This window comes from Lacerta agilis, chromosome 10, assembly GCF_009819535.1.
Source record: "Lacerta agilis isolate rLacAgi1 chromosome 10, rLacAgi1.pri, whole genome shotgun sequence".
In the NCBI taxonomy this organism is placed as follows: domain Eukaryota; kingdom Metazoa; phylum Chordata; class Lepidosauria; order Squamata; family Lacertidae; genus Lacerta; species Lacerta agilis.
This window is the reverse complement of record NC_046321.1, coordinates 70,233,963-70,248,066: the sequence shown is the minus strand read 5'-3', so window position 1 is coordinate 70,248,066 and position 14,104 is coordinate 70,233,963.

The following is a 14,104-nucleotide window of genomic DNA, read 5'->3' as shown; positions in this document are numbered from 1 at the left end:
CAAGTATTAAGGCTAATAGAAATTTTGCTGTCAGCTGTGCAATTCCTTATTTATAAAATAGAGCACAATGGACCTGCAGCTGGGAGAACTTGAAATTTATGCACATAACCACTGACAACATTAACTGGAAGTGATTTCTTTACTCTTGAATTTAGATGTTCCCTATTATGGCTGCAAGTAGAGAATTCAACTAATGGTTGTCTTTAACTGTGTTTTAAAATTCATGCTCCAAGGAGAGAGTTGAGGAGAAAATGTGATATTTTAGAACTAGTGTTAGAGATTAATTTCAGGGGGTAAACAGCTTTGAGATGAACTGTCTAGAAAAAATGAAATGATATTGCTACTGTCCATAAACCACAAGAAAAAAAGCTATTTCTTTTGGCCTCAGCTCCTCCTTTCTCTTTTTCCTGTACAAAATGTTCTCAGATAGGGTTCCCCTACTGTATGAATGAATGGACAGCCTCCCACCGTACCTGACCATTGGTCATGTTGGCTAGGGCTGATGGGACTGATGGGAGTTGGAGACGAACAGATTCCCCACTGACACAATATGCATCTTCTGATCCACTAGATTGTGGCTATCATTGGTTCTGTTTGGAATTCATGTGACTTCGCTGTGGTGAAGGGAGATTGGCTCTAGTTTCCAATTCAGAATCAGGGTTGTACTATAGGCAAGGCCTTATGTTCTTTCCTTTGACAATCTAAGAGACTTCAAAAGTGCAGAACTCACAAATGAGAGTGAAAGGCATGCAGTTTGCACTATTTCTAAGTAAATTTGCTCTTCTCTATGCACTTGAGGAAGGGACGTGGGTGGCGCTGTGGGTTGAACCACAAAGCCTAGGGCATGCTGATCAGAAGGTCGGCAGTTTGAATCCCCACGACGGAGTGAGCTCCCGTTGCTCGGTCCCTGCTCCTGCCCACCTGGCAGTTCGAAAGCACATCAAAGTGCAAGCAGATAAATACCGTGTTTATCCTAAAATAAGACACTGTCTTATATTTTTTTTCGCCCAACAAAACACAGTATGGCTTATTTTCAGGGGATGTTTTATTTTAACCGCGTCGCATCGGTACGCTGCATAGCCACGCCTCTCCAGGCTGTTTTAATGGGAGGTACCACGTCACTATGGCTTATTTTCGGGGTATGGCTTATTTTTTGGGAACAGCTTATATTTCGCAAATGCATAGAAATCCTGCTATGGCTTATTTTATGGCTATGTCTTATTTTAGGAGAAACAGGGTAGGTACCGCTCCGGTGGGAAGGTAAACGGCATTTCCGTGTGCTGCTCTGGTTCGCCAGAAGCGGCTTTGTCATGCTGGCCACGTGACCCGGAAGCTGTACGCCGGGTCCCTCACAGACACCCAATTTTTTTCTATTAATCAGGGTTTTTTATAAGGTTTTAAAATTTAATCAATGGCATGAAGTTACATTCTGATGGTGGCTTGAGGCATTCCTTTTGTGATTTGGGACACAGTGCTTCATGGGAACAATGGTATGTCCTGACAATCTAAAGAAGGGGAGAGATGGCTTCCTCAGGGCCATATACTCCAATAGGATGAGTTGAAGCATGTGTTTAAACACTTCTGTTTATCTCATTGGGAACGACTACAAGTACTTATCGTTGGATTGTGTTTTGTTGTTGTTTGTGTAGCCCTGTAATTTAAACCTCTAAAATTCAAAATTATGAAATTATGTCATAGAATCATAGAAGGGGCCCAGAAGTCAATGCAGGAATCTCAGGTAAAGCATCCATGACAGATGGCCACCCAACCTCTGTCACAGGAATCTGTTCCACTGCCAAGCAGCTCTTATGGTCAGAAAGTTTTTCCGAAAGTTTAGTCGGAGTCTCCTTTCTTGTTACTTGAAGCCATTGGTTTGAGTCCTACCCTCCAGAGCAGGAGAAAAGAAGCTTGCTCCCTCTTCCATGTGACAGTCCTTAATATATTGGAAGATGGTTATCATATCTCCTCTCAGTCCCCTCTTTTCCAGGCTAAACATACCCAGCGCTCCTCATAAGGCTTAGTTTCCAGACCCTTGATCATCTTGGTTGCCCTCCTCTGCACACATTCCAGCTTATCAACATCCCTCTTAAATTGTGGTGCTCAGAATTGGACACAGGATTTCAGGTGTGGTCTGACCAAGGCAGAATAGAGTGGTACTAGGATTTCCCTTGATCTGAACACTGGACTTCTGTTGATGCAGCCTAGAATAGCATTAGCTTTGTTTTTGCTGCTGCATCACACTGTTGACTCGTGTTAAGCTTGTTGTCCACCAAGATCCCAAGATCATTTTCACATGTACTGCTAGTAAGCCAGGTGTCCGCCATCCTATATTTGTGCATCTGCTTCTTCCTGCCTAAGTGCAGAACCTTACATTTGTCCCTATTGAAATTCATTTTGTTAGCTTGGGCCCAGTTCTCCAATCTGTTAAGGTCGTTTTGAATTCTTTTTTTAAATCATTTTTATTAAGTTTTCCACTTTAACAATCCAATCAAACCACATTAAGTATTCCAAATTATACATATACATATAAAATAGTCCAAATATTCTGCCAAATTATAATTTATTTTTTGGGACTTCCCACGCTTCAAGGTTTGGCGGGATCTAATCATCATCTCAGTTCTTCTCTTCTGCATTTCGTATTCATTTCCGATGGTTCCTCTAGTTCTTTCTGTTGTTATCCTTCATTCTTTCACAGCCTCTGAGTTGTTCCCACAAGTGAGTTCAAGCAAATGATGTGTTTCTGTGTGGATTTTATGTCTATGATTCCCTTCCATAAATTCACAGTATCTCCTCACACGCTGGTGTTTCTGCCGAATCAATCCAAAAGTCTTTCTCATAGTTCCGATAACATCAAATCTCAGCGTCTGCTCTGTAGTTTCCTGGACTGGTTACCTCAAACAGCCTTTCCAGGGGAGATTTACCAAATCACACTGGAAATACAAATATAATGACATATTAAAGGCTCACCTCCCCCCTATGACTATTTATAGTTCTGCAGCCCGGTTTTGACTTCCATTATGGCGGATTTCCAAATTTTAACTACAACACAGCTCCCACAAAGATTCCAAGAAATAGAACTTGATTCGCTCACGGAGACAGCGTCCAGGAGAGCGGGACTCTCTTGGGGGTTTCTCATCCCCCAGCCCCTCCTTCCTTCTGAATTTGGGGCAAAGTTGTTGGGCATCTGCGGATGAGGCAGTGTCTTCCCGTACCCCTGGGAAGATTTTGGGAGGCTGATTACTCCCAACTCAGCCTCTAATTACCCCGTGAGAGTCGGAGCGATGGAATTTTCAGCCATCTTCCGTGGTGCCTCAAGCGGAAGTGAAGGTCGTTTTGAATTCTGATTCTGTCTTCTGTGGCATTAGCTACCCCTCCCAGTTTGGTGTCATCTGCAAATTTAATGAGAATCCCCTCAATTCCTTCATCCAAGTCATTTATAAAGACACTGAACAACAATGGTCCCAGGACAGAACCATTGTGGCACCCCACTTGTCACTTTTTTTCAGGATGACGAGGACCCATTAATGAGTACTCTTTGGGTTCAGTCAGTCAACCAGCTACAAATCCACCTAACAGTTACCTCGCTCAACCCTCATTTTACCAGCTTCCTCATAAGAATATAAAGGGGGACTTTGTCAAGCCTTACTGTTTTTATGCCCATTCTGGAGTTGTGCAAACTTTTGTAGATGTGCAGAACTTTTGTTTAAGGCTCTTCAGAGATAGGTGCCTGCCTTCAAGCTTATTAACACTAGGACCTTTAGCAACTTGCCCTCTCCCTAGCTTCCTCCAATGCCTTCCTGTCCCATGCATTAGTACAAGAAAGTATAGAGGCAGGAAGCTCAGTTTTTAAAAATCTGGAACAAACTAGTAAACACATAATTATGGTGACAGGTAGGTAGCCATGTTGGTCTGCCATAGTCAAAACAAAATAAAAAATAAAAAAACTCCTTCCAGTAGCACCTTAGAGACCTATTTTAGGTTCTTGGAGAAAGAGCACTTTGTGGTTTTGAGGTCACTTTATATTGTTTTTCAAAGCTAAGCCCAGGTCAGTCCTACTCAGCCTTTTCCTTTGCACTCATCGTTATGATGATCTTGCTGGATGATGGGGGGGGGGACATACTGGAATATCACAAAATTCCTATAGAGTGTTATTTTTGCTCAGGAAAGGATAGATAGATAACTCCAAAAATAGCTAGTGCTTTTGTTATTGAAGCTTGCTTTAACAGTCAAAAACTTAAGACTATACTTTACTTGCTCTGCTGATTTGTGCGCACTAGATTCCCAGTTGAGAGTGTCATGGTCACTACCAGCAATCCTCAATAGTCTTTCCGTGTCCTACAAAGAATTCATGTGCACTGAATAGGGTTGCCATATTTCAAAAAGTAAAAACCAGGATTCCCCAGTGGTTGAGGTTTATTTATACAAACCCCAAAGTTATTGAGCTTTTTAAAAAACAAAAATGCCCCCCAAAACACGATTTTTGGGTTTACTTGCCAAAGATCCAGGACAAACCACCGCCTTCCAGAAATTGCCCCTTCCAGAACTTCCACCTTTGAAGTCCCAGGCATATGGCAGCCCTAGCAGAGAATGTGCAGAGTCCCTTGTTGCTCTTTTTAAAGCTGTGGTAAGGCAGACTCAATCTAGTTCTCCTGCTGCCACTTCCCAAATGGCTGAATACCTGTTTGATTGGGCTGGGGGATTGTGCACCCAGAAAGAAGCCTGGGAAATATGCTGGACTGAAGCATATATTTTTGAGGGTTGCCATGCATGGGGATCAAAGCTGTGGAATATCGGTTGTAATATTCTATTAATGTTTCCCATGATGCCATTTACAATATTTAGAGCTTCTGAGCCAGTCTGTCAATACAGATATTTCTATAGTCTCAGGCTGTAAATGTGCACCACTTTTTACAATGTCAATTTTTTTACAAGTTTGTGGGGCCTGGATGTTCAGGGTGAGTGAAACTTTCATACAAATAAATAATACTTCCTAAAGTTATGAGCATCAATCTGTAATTTTGTACAAGGTGTGGGTGCGAAAAGTTTAAGGTCATGATCCAGCAACTCCAGTGCACAATTGGGCTTCAGTACAAACCCTGGAGTTCTGCATTCATTCCCATGTCAGGAAAAGCTCCGCATAGCTCTTATTGAACTTCTCTATTTTTAAGATACTTGGGTAGTTTCCTGTCTATGGAGCTTCAAATCATGATGAAAGTAGCAGATCCTTGCAACTTCTTAATTAAGTTGCTGGGAGGGGAATTACTGTTTTTATGCCCATATTAGAATCATAGAATCCTAGTTGGAAGGGACCCAAGGATCATCTAGTCCAACCCCCTGCAATGCAGGAATATTGGTATGGGCATGGCTATTAAATGCAACTCAGATTGCTATAACACCTCAAATATTTATGGGAATGGAGAGCAAAGAAAGACTTACTTAAAGCCTAAGAGAGAAAAAGTAACTGTTTCTACTTAAGTAAATATGCCCATTGCTGCTGAATGTAACTTTTAATAAACTTTTCCTCCTTTTATACATATTTGTGTCTTTGTAGTCCATTGTGCAGCTGTGTGAAATTTTTGGTAAACAGCTTTTTAAAAGAATTAGAAAAGCAAATTTAGATCTAGTTTCTTCAAATCTACTTCAACTTAGTGTTCAATGTTATGAGGCCTAGCTATAATTGGAAAAGGAGATGAAGTGCTAGACACAGTCTTTTCTTAATTATTCACAACTTTTCTCCAATCTTCATTTAACTGTTCTTAGTGTGGGTGGTGTAATTGCCATGAAAAGCCATTTCTACTCTGTGTTTCACCCAGCTGCTCTAACATATCTCTGTGGTTGACTCTGTGGATTTCATCCTGTTGCATGAAAAGTGGTCTTGATGGAGACTGACAGGACCTGATCAAATGTGTTTTCCAGTTAACAGCAATGCCATGCAAACAAGCCCCTGCCAGGAGGGCAGGGACAGCAGCTCTACAGGGCCCAGGGTGCCCAGGTACCCATAAATTTTTCAATGAGAGGTTGGGCCCCCTCAATATTCCACAACCAGGTGGGCTCCATTAAGGCCCTCCTCAGCCTGTGGCTGGCTCAAAGCCCATTGAAGCAACAGGAGGACACAACCCATTGCCGAGGCAGCAGTCTCTGGGATTAACCCTTTGAAAGGCCCATTAGGGCCTGCTGCGTCTGTGACGGGCTCCATCGTAGAATCTTGGAGTTGGAAGGGACCCAAGTGTCATCTAGTCCAACCCCCTGCAATGAATCTCAGCTAAACATCCATTACAGATGGCCATCCAACCTCTGCTTATAAACCTCCAAGGAAGGTCTACAACCCCCTGAGGCAGACTGTTCCACTGTTGAACAGTTCTTACTGCCAGAAAGCTTTTCTGTATGTTTAGATAGAATCTCCTTTCTCCTAACTTGAAGCCATTGGTTTCCATCCTACCCTCCAGAGCAAGGGGAAAACAAGCTTGTTCCCTCTTCCATGTGACAGCCCTTGACATATTTGAAGATAGCTATCATATCTGGTCTCAGTCTCCCCTTCTCCAAGCTAAACATACCCAGCTCCTTTAACCATTCCTCATAAGTTTTAGTTTTCAGACCCTTGATCTTCTTGGTTGCCCTCCTCTGCATACACTCCAGGTTGTCAACATCCTTCTTAAATTGTGGCACACAGAATTGGACACTGTATTCCAGGTGTGGTCTGACCAAGGCAGAGTAGGGTGGTACGATTACTTCCATTGATCTGGACACTATACTTTGGTTGGTGCAGCCTAGAATAGTGTTAGGGGTTTTTTTGCTGCTGCATCGTACTGTTGACATGTTAGGCTTGTTGTACATCAAGACCTCTAGATCCTTTTCACATGTGCTGCTATTAAGCCAGGTGTCCCCATCCAAGTCATTTATAAAATGTTGAACAGCTGGTCCATGACAGTGTGGGAATGTTAAAGACAGTAGGAAAGGATATATTGAATAAGTATTATCCTTCCTTTACTCAAGCTAGTAAGTAGTGTAGCAGAGCAGATTCCCCTCAATATAGCTGGAAGCTAGTCTGCAGATTCATTTGTATCTCTTAGTTAAGATTATTTCCTGGTGTCCCTTTGATCCCTCCTAAAAGAATAAAGACATGAGAGTCTTTCTGAGTAAAGTAACAAAAAGTTTACTCACATTTCAAAACAAAATAGGAAATAGGAAATTCTTTCCAGTAGCACCTTAGAGACCAACTGAGTTTGTTCTTGGTATGAGCTTTCGTGTGCATGCACACTTCTTCAGATACACTGAAACAGAAGTCACCAGATGAGATTGATGGACTTCCATTTCATGCGGCTCAATGCGGCTCATCTTGAGCTCATACCAAGAACAAACTCAGTTGGTCTCTAAGGTGCTACTGGAAAGAATTTCCTATTTCCTATTTTGTTTCGACTATGGCAGACCAACACGGCTACCCACCTGTAACTGGAACTATGGAAGGCACCACATTGAGCCGCATGAAATGGAAGTCCATCAATCTCATCTGGTGACTTCTGTTTCAGTGTATCTGAAGAAGTGTGCATGCACACGAAAGCTCATACCAAGAACAAACTACTCACATTTCAGTCCATGATATGAACCCCGAAAGGCAGGCTTTACTTGGTAGTTACACAAAGAAACTGAGTTCATCTCCTAGGGAGACTGAACTCGTGGGCTGCTGGCTGAGAGCCAGCAGACAGCAAAATGACATTAATACAACAAAATGGCTGCAGGAGAGCAGCATGGCAGCAATCGACAGAACAAGACAACACTGGAACAAGATAACTTCAAGTCTGAGAAAATGGGTGCGTGACTCGGCTCTTTTGTGGAGTCAGCCAGAGCCACGTCCATCTCCCAGGTCACATGCAGGGGGTGGAAGCTCCAGACCAGTGGAAGAGGAAGTTACCCAGACTGGATGTCCCCCTGCCTGTGCCCACTCTAGCAAAATAAAGAATGTTGCATTTGACTGCACCAATGGATTACATCCCACAGACAGAACCCTGCAGCACCCCACTTGTTACCTTTTTCCAGGATGATGAGGAACCATTAATGAATACTTTTTGGGTTCAGTCAGTCAACCGGCTACAAATCCGCCTAACTCAAATCCACCTTACTCAACCCACATTTCTCCAGCTTCCTCATGAGAATATCATGGGGGACTTTGCTAAAAGCCTTACTAAAATCAGATACACTATGTTTACAGCATTTCTCTGATCCACCAAGTTTGTAATTCCATCAAAATAAGACTTCAGATTTGTTTGGCATGACCCATGCTGGATCTTAGTAATCACAGCATCCTTTTCACTGACTGAATGTTGAATTATCCATTCTAGGACCTGCCCTGGTCAAGCTTACCAGTCATTAGTTACGTGGGGCTTCCTTTTTGAAGATGGAAACAACATTTGCCCACCTCCAGTCTGTAGGAACCTCACCTGTTCTCCAATCATTTTTAAAGATCATAGACAAAGGCTAGTAGGAGATGGGTGATTGACTCAATGGATATGGTAATCACCCATCTCCTACTACCCTCCTGAGAAAAACCCCACCCTCCCACTATACATAAGGGTCTGGTGACTCAGAGAGCGCACCAGAACCAATGAGCTTACAACCTTGTAGAAAGGGGGGGAGACGGGATGAGAGACGTCACAGCGTCCAAGGAGAAGGTACCTCCCCCGCTGCTTTTGTAGAAGGAAGCGCGATGCTGAAAGTTCAGTCAAGTCATCTTGAGGAATGGAGACTGTCTGGAAGCGTAGAGCTCCCAGTTATCTGTTTTTTACTTGGAAATAAACCAACCTTTCTAATGAACTGGACTCGTGTGCTTCGCTGCCGCTCACATGTACACATTATTTACATATAATGCTACTCCCCCCCACCCCAATTCCTGTTTGGTCTGTTTCTTTTGAACAGGTTATACACCTCAATTCCTACATTCCAGTCATGAGTCGGATCCCACCAGGCTTCAGTAATGCCTACCAGGCCGTATTGGCAATCCTGTACTAAAAGCTCCAATTTGTTTTGCTTGTTTCCCACACTCTGTGTAGAGATAACGGAAACCACAAGTCATTCCCTCCAGCTGCTTCCTTCCTGTAGTTTTGCCCTTTAGCAGGTTTCTGGAGCACTGCCTCAGTTTCCTGTGCATCAAATTAAGCTATTATCCCCAGCAGGGGCGTAGGGAGCCACTTTTCCACCTGGGGCAGCAAACGCAGGGGCACCCACCCAAGATGGCAGGCATGAGGGGCCAGCACCCCTCCCAACCGTGCAGCAGTGCAGCAAGTTTTAAGGCTGCAGTGCACAAACAGCAGCACAGACGCTGTGCTGCTGTTCACGCACTGCAGCCTTAAAACTTGCCGCACCATATGCGTGCCGGCAGCGCCGATCATGGGGGCAGGGCGCCCCCTTGCTCCACCCCTGATCCCCAGTGCCAGGTGCTCTTCTGTTTGTAATGTTGTCACCCTCCCCACCAATATCTAGTTTAAAACTCTCCTGATCAGATTCTCAAGACTTTTAGCAAAGACATTCTGTGCAGCCCATGTTTCGCCAGAAGTCCTTCCTCAAGGAAGCAGAGACCATGGTCCAAGAAGCCAAATCCTTCCTGACGACGCCACCTGCACAGCCATAGCATTTTCTTCTCTCTTTCTTGGCCACGGTCTTTCAACAGGAAGGAGTGATGAAAAGACTACTGGTGCCCCAAGTCTCTTCAGCTCCCTGCCCAGTCTCATAGTCCCTTGCTATGTATGTATTGCAGGCTGTGTGTCCCATCAGGCCCTCCTGCTGCAGTAGTGGGCCTTTCAGAGGCCATGCCAAGGCTCCTCCCAGCGTGTGATGTCACACGTGGCGCATGACACACATTCCCTCCTGCACCTGCAGGAGGGAAAGATCTCACTGCTCCAATGTTATAATAGACATTAACTAAATGGTCCAACTCAGTCCAGCTTCTTGGGTCTGGAGCTCAGTCGCAGGACTGTGCCATCATGCTTTCTGCAGATTTTTAAAGAATGTGTAGCTGTCCACGTTTAAATTCTACACATTTTGTATGGACCTTTTAAGTAAAAGATGCACTTTTAATGTGAAATACACATTTTTCTATGTGTTTTCCTAAAACTTGCGTATTTTTGTGCAGACATTTTACAAATGAAACTACATTGCAAGGGTGCAATCCAACTGGGAGCTGTGTGCAATTCAGTTTGGGATCTTTGGTTCAGATGCTCTGCTTGGAAAAGAAGGGTAGAATGAATTTCTTCTCCATCCATATGAAGCAGCCATTTTAACATGAAAAATGTTCACAGTTTTGAGAGAGGAGGAAGTGAGGCATAGCAAGGGGGAAATACCCAAATGCCTTATATGGCACTGGCCAGTAGTTCTATATGTATTACTCTTGTGATCAAAATAAGCAGCAACAACAAAATATATGTCCCTGCCCAAGGTAGCTTACAGTCTATGAGAGCAGGCAAGAGTAAATGGAGGAAAGCCAGACCAAGCATAACAGGACGACTATGCACAAAACTAGTTTCACACACTCGAGGTGTGAGGACTAAGGAGCTGAGCCAAAGGCATCATGGAACTGCATGTCTTGAGGCTGGATTTGCAGGAGGGCACCAGACACATGTTTACAGGGCATACAGGGCAGTAAGGAAGAACAGACACAGACAGTTTTAAAGGAGAAGGGTGGCAATGAGTTCATGACAAAATTATGGTATAAAAGAAACTTAACAGAAAGAGGTCTGTACAAGGACAAATCGTGAAATTTCCTCTGCAGGAATAGTCTCCAAGATTCAAGAAGCATTCACAAATGAAATATTAAAAATAAAATAAAATACAGTGAATGTAAGTTTATCACCAGCTTACAGACTCCTATCGGTTTGTATTCTTCACCTTACAAACAGAAAGCCACAAGAGCCAAGACAAATTGCCTTAGAACTTTGTAATCTCAAGAGCTTCGCAATTGTTAGTCAGCCGTTACCTTTCCCTCTGCCCAGAACAATACTTCTTCAGTTACCTTCTCTCCCTCTTCCCTTCTGCACCCACCTGAGCCTTGCCTCTCATAGAACTGAGAAATCAGCTGCTTAGAATTCACAGAATGGAACACTGAAGTTGTGAAATCCAACCGAAGTGGTCAGGGAATGCAAGTCTCAGAATGAACGTTCAGCTTTAATTCCTTCTTCTGTCTCATTCTTAAGGGAAAGAAAATTCAGATATGGTGGCTTAGACAATACTAGTAGGATTTGTATGGCTTTCTTTGTTTGCCATAGATCAGCACAAATTTGGGGCACCACACCATAATAGCTGAGCCTATTATTACTATTTTCACAACTTTATCAGAATAGAAACATATTTTCTCACTTCTGCTTACGATACTGCTTACCTACCTGGACCCTGAGATCATCTTCTGAGCCTCTTCTTTGCGTTCCTTCTCCATGAGAGGATGGCAACACAAGAACAGGGCCTTCTCTGCAATGGCTCCATGTCTGTGGAATGCTCTCCCCAGGGAGGTTTGCCTGGCACCTTCACTATACACCTTTAGGCACCAGGCAAAAACATTTCTCTTTATCCATGCCTTTAGCTGATTGTCATATCTTAAGATGTGTGGGTTGGTTTTTTTTTGGGGGGGGGGGGTTATTCAGTTGTTTCTGTTTTTTATTTTTATTATGTATTCTGTGTTTTTATACTGTAATTTTATCCTGTGAACTGCCCTGAGACCTGCGGGTATAGGGCAGTATACAAATTTAATTAATACTACTACTGAGGGTGATGGTGATGATGATAAACAAACAAATAATAATACTCTGTATCTGAACATTTATGCTTTTGCAAACAGAAAAAAGTAACAGTTGGGGATAATTTTCAATGAGAAAATGAGGCTGGGGGGTATATACTGAATGTGGCATTTGCTTTTGGGGTGATGTGGGGTTTCTTCTTAATGCACATTAGTAGGGCACACTTGCTCACAGGTGATAAAAGTGCACAGGACAATGCCATCATTCTACCGGTCACTCGGACACTTTCAAAAACAGATCTTCGTGCATTCCAAAGAGGCAGTGTGGCATAGTAGTTAGAGTGTCAGACTTACTAAGGCCAAGGAGACATGGGTTCAAATCACAAGGAAGCTCACTCTTCCAAACTCAGCCTTAAGTCTTCTCCCTCCCTCTCAAACCAACCAGAAAGGGCTGTTGTGAGGACAGCATGGGGTGGTGGCGGTGGCGGCGGCAGAGAAACAGAAACGGGGGTGCCACCCTGAGCTTTTGGGAAAGCAAGCTGGACAAAAACCACAGCCCATACGGACGGCAAAGCAGCCTTCACACGTGCCCACCAACAAGGTCCCCTGGTAGGCTGCAGGTGCCACCCTCTTTTGCCGCGAAGCAGATGCCCGTGACCCCCGCAGAAGCTGGCACTGCCACCTACATTACTCCAGGAAGCTAGGATCTGGTCCCCATTCCCACCCCACAACGCAAGAGAAAGCGAAGGGCAGGATAGGCTAATATCGCTGAGGCACAGGCCAATGGGCGGGCAGCTCCAATGGGCAGTAAATGGCAGCCAGAGACCCTGTGTGACATTTGCAGGTTATCTGCACAGACTGCAAGGTTCAAGGTTATTGTATTAATATACAAAGCCCTGAACAACTTACTGAGGACTGCCTGAGACATGAGATCCCAGCTCAGGCCCTGAGATCATCTGAAGAAGCACTGCTCCTGTGCTGCAGAGGTTTGACTGGCCTCCCCCAGAAGTGTGGAGTTTTGTGTTCCTCCTCACATGCTGCAAAATGCTCTTCCAGTAGAGATTCGGCAGGCAGCCTCACTTTTGATGTTCAGGCTCTTGAAAGAGCTTTTTCTGTAGACGGATCTGTTGACAGCATCTTTTAACAAACTCTTCTCTTTTTTTAACTGTATTAAGGGTTTTTTATACTGTATTTTATTGTATATATTGTTATTTTGTATGAATACAGTATATATGTACCTTTGTAAAGAGTGTGCTGGTCATTTTGATAAGCTTCACAGAAAATTCCTTAGCGCATCATCATGTTGTAGATCCAAACTTCAAGTGAGAGCAGCATCTGAGTTTGGTAGTTGATCTATATGCAGCTCCCCTGCGCCCCCCCCCCCGGCATCTCTGTTTGGGTGAGGAAACACTGGATTTTACCCAGGGGGTTGGTGGCAGGGGCAGGAAGGATGTGGATTGGTGGCAGTCTCATAATGCACAGTTGGGCCCTGAGATGGATATAGCACATTAAGAGGGTAGTGAGAAAGAGAAAGAGAGAAGACGAGGATCAGGTGTACAAGTGAAGCAACCCTGATCAGCTTAATTAGCAGGCTCAATACCAGCTGCAAATCACAGGCACAGATTTTCAGCCAGAATGTTCAGTGTCTAAGCCATGAAATTTACTTGATGGCAGGTTTCCAAAGCCGCAGAAGACAATTAGGAGATGTGCAGCAGTCCTTGCTACAGGTTCATGTTGACAGCAATTCAGGACTGAAGATACACCTGTGATTACTGAGAACATCCTCTTTTTAACACAGAAAGAGCTGGCCCGTCTCCAGCAAAACATTTTCAGTCTGTGTGTATGTTCAATGGCATCATAACACAGAGGCAGTCTGATCCATGATGACATGCAGACATACAGGAAATGTGAAATGTAAGTTGCTCCAATCTAAGTCCAAGGTGGGGGAGGTTTTTGAAAAAGAACTATGTCAGTCAATTCTATAAATATTTCACGTAAATTCATGTCATCGTCTTCTTGTTCCTTTTGCAAAGAAAACTTTGTTGTTCATTTGCATGCCTTATTTAAAAAAACAAAAACAAACCAGAACCCTGATCCGTTTGAGTCAGGTGAGCATAACAATTGTCATCAGAAAATTCATCCAAACAGCTCAGTTGGGACTAAATAGCTCCTGCATATACAGGTGCACACATGATGCACCTGCCTTGACATCAACCTCCTTATGCAAATAGATCTCCCTTACTGCTTGGCTGCTCAGTTAACCAGTTACTTTAAACCCTGTAAAAGTCCCAGCATCTTTAATCAGAAGCATCTCAGGTATCAGATCCGAGAAACACCTATGCCCAAGACATTGGAGAGCTGCTGCAAAAATACCTGGGCTAGGAGGTG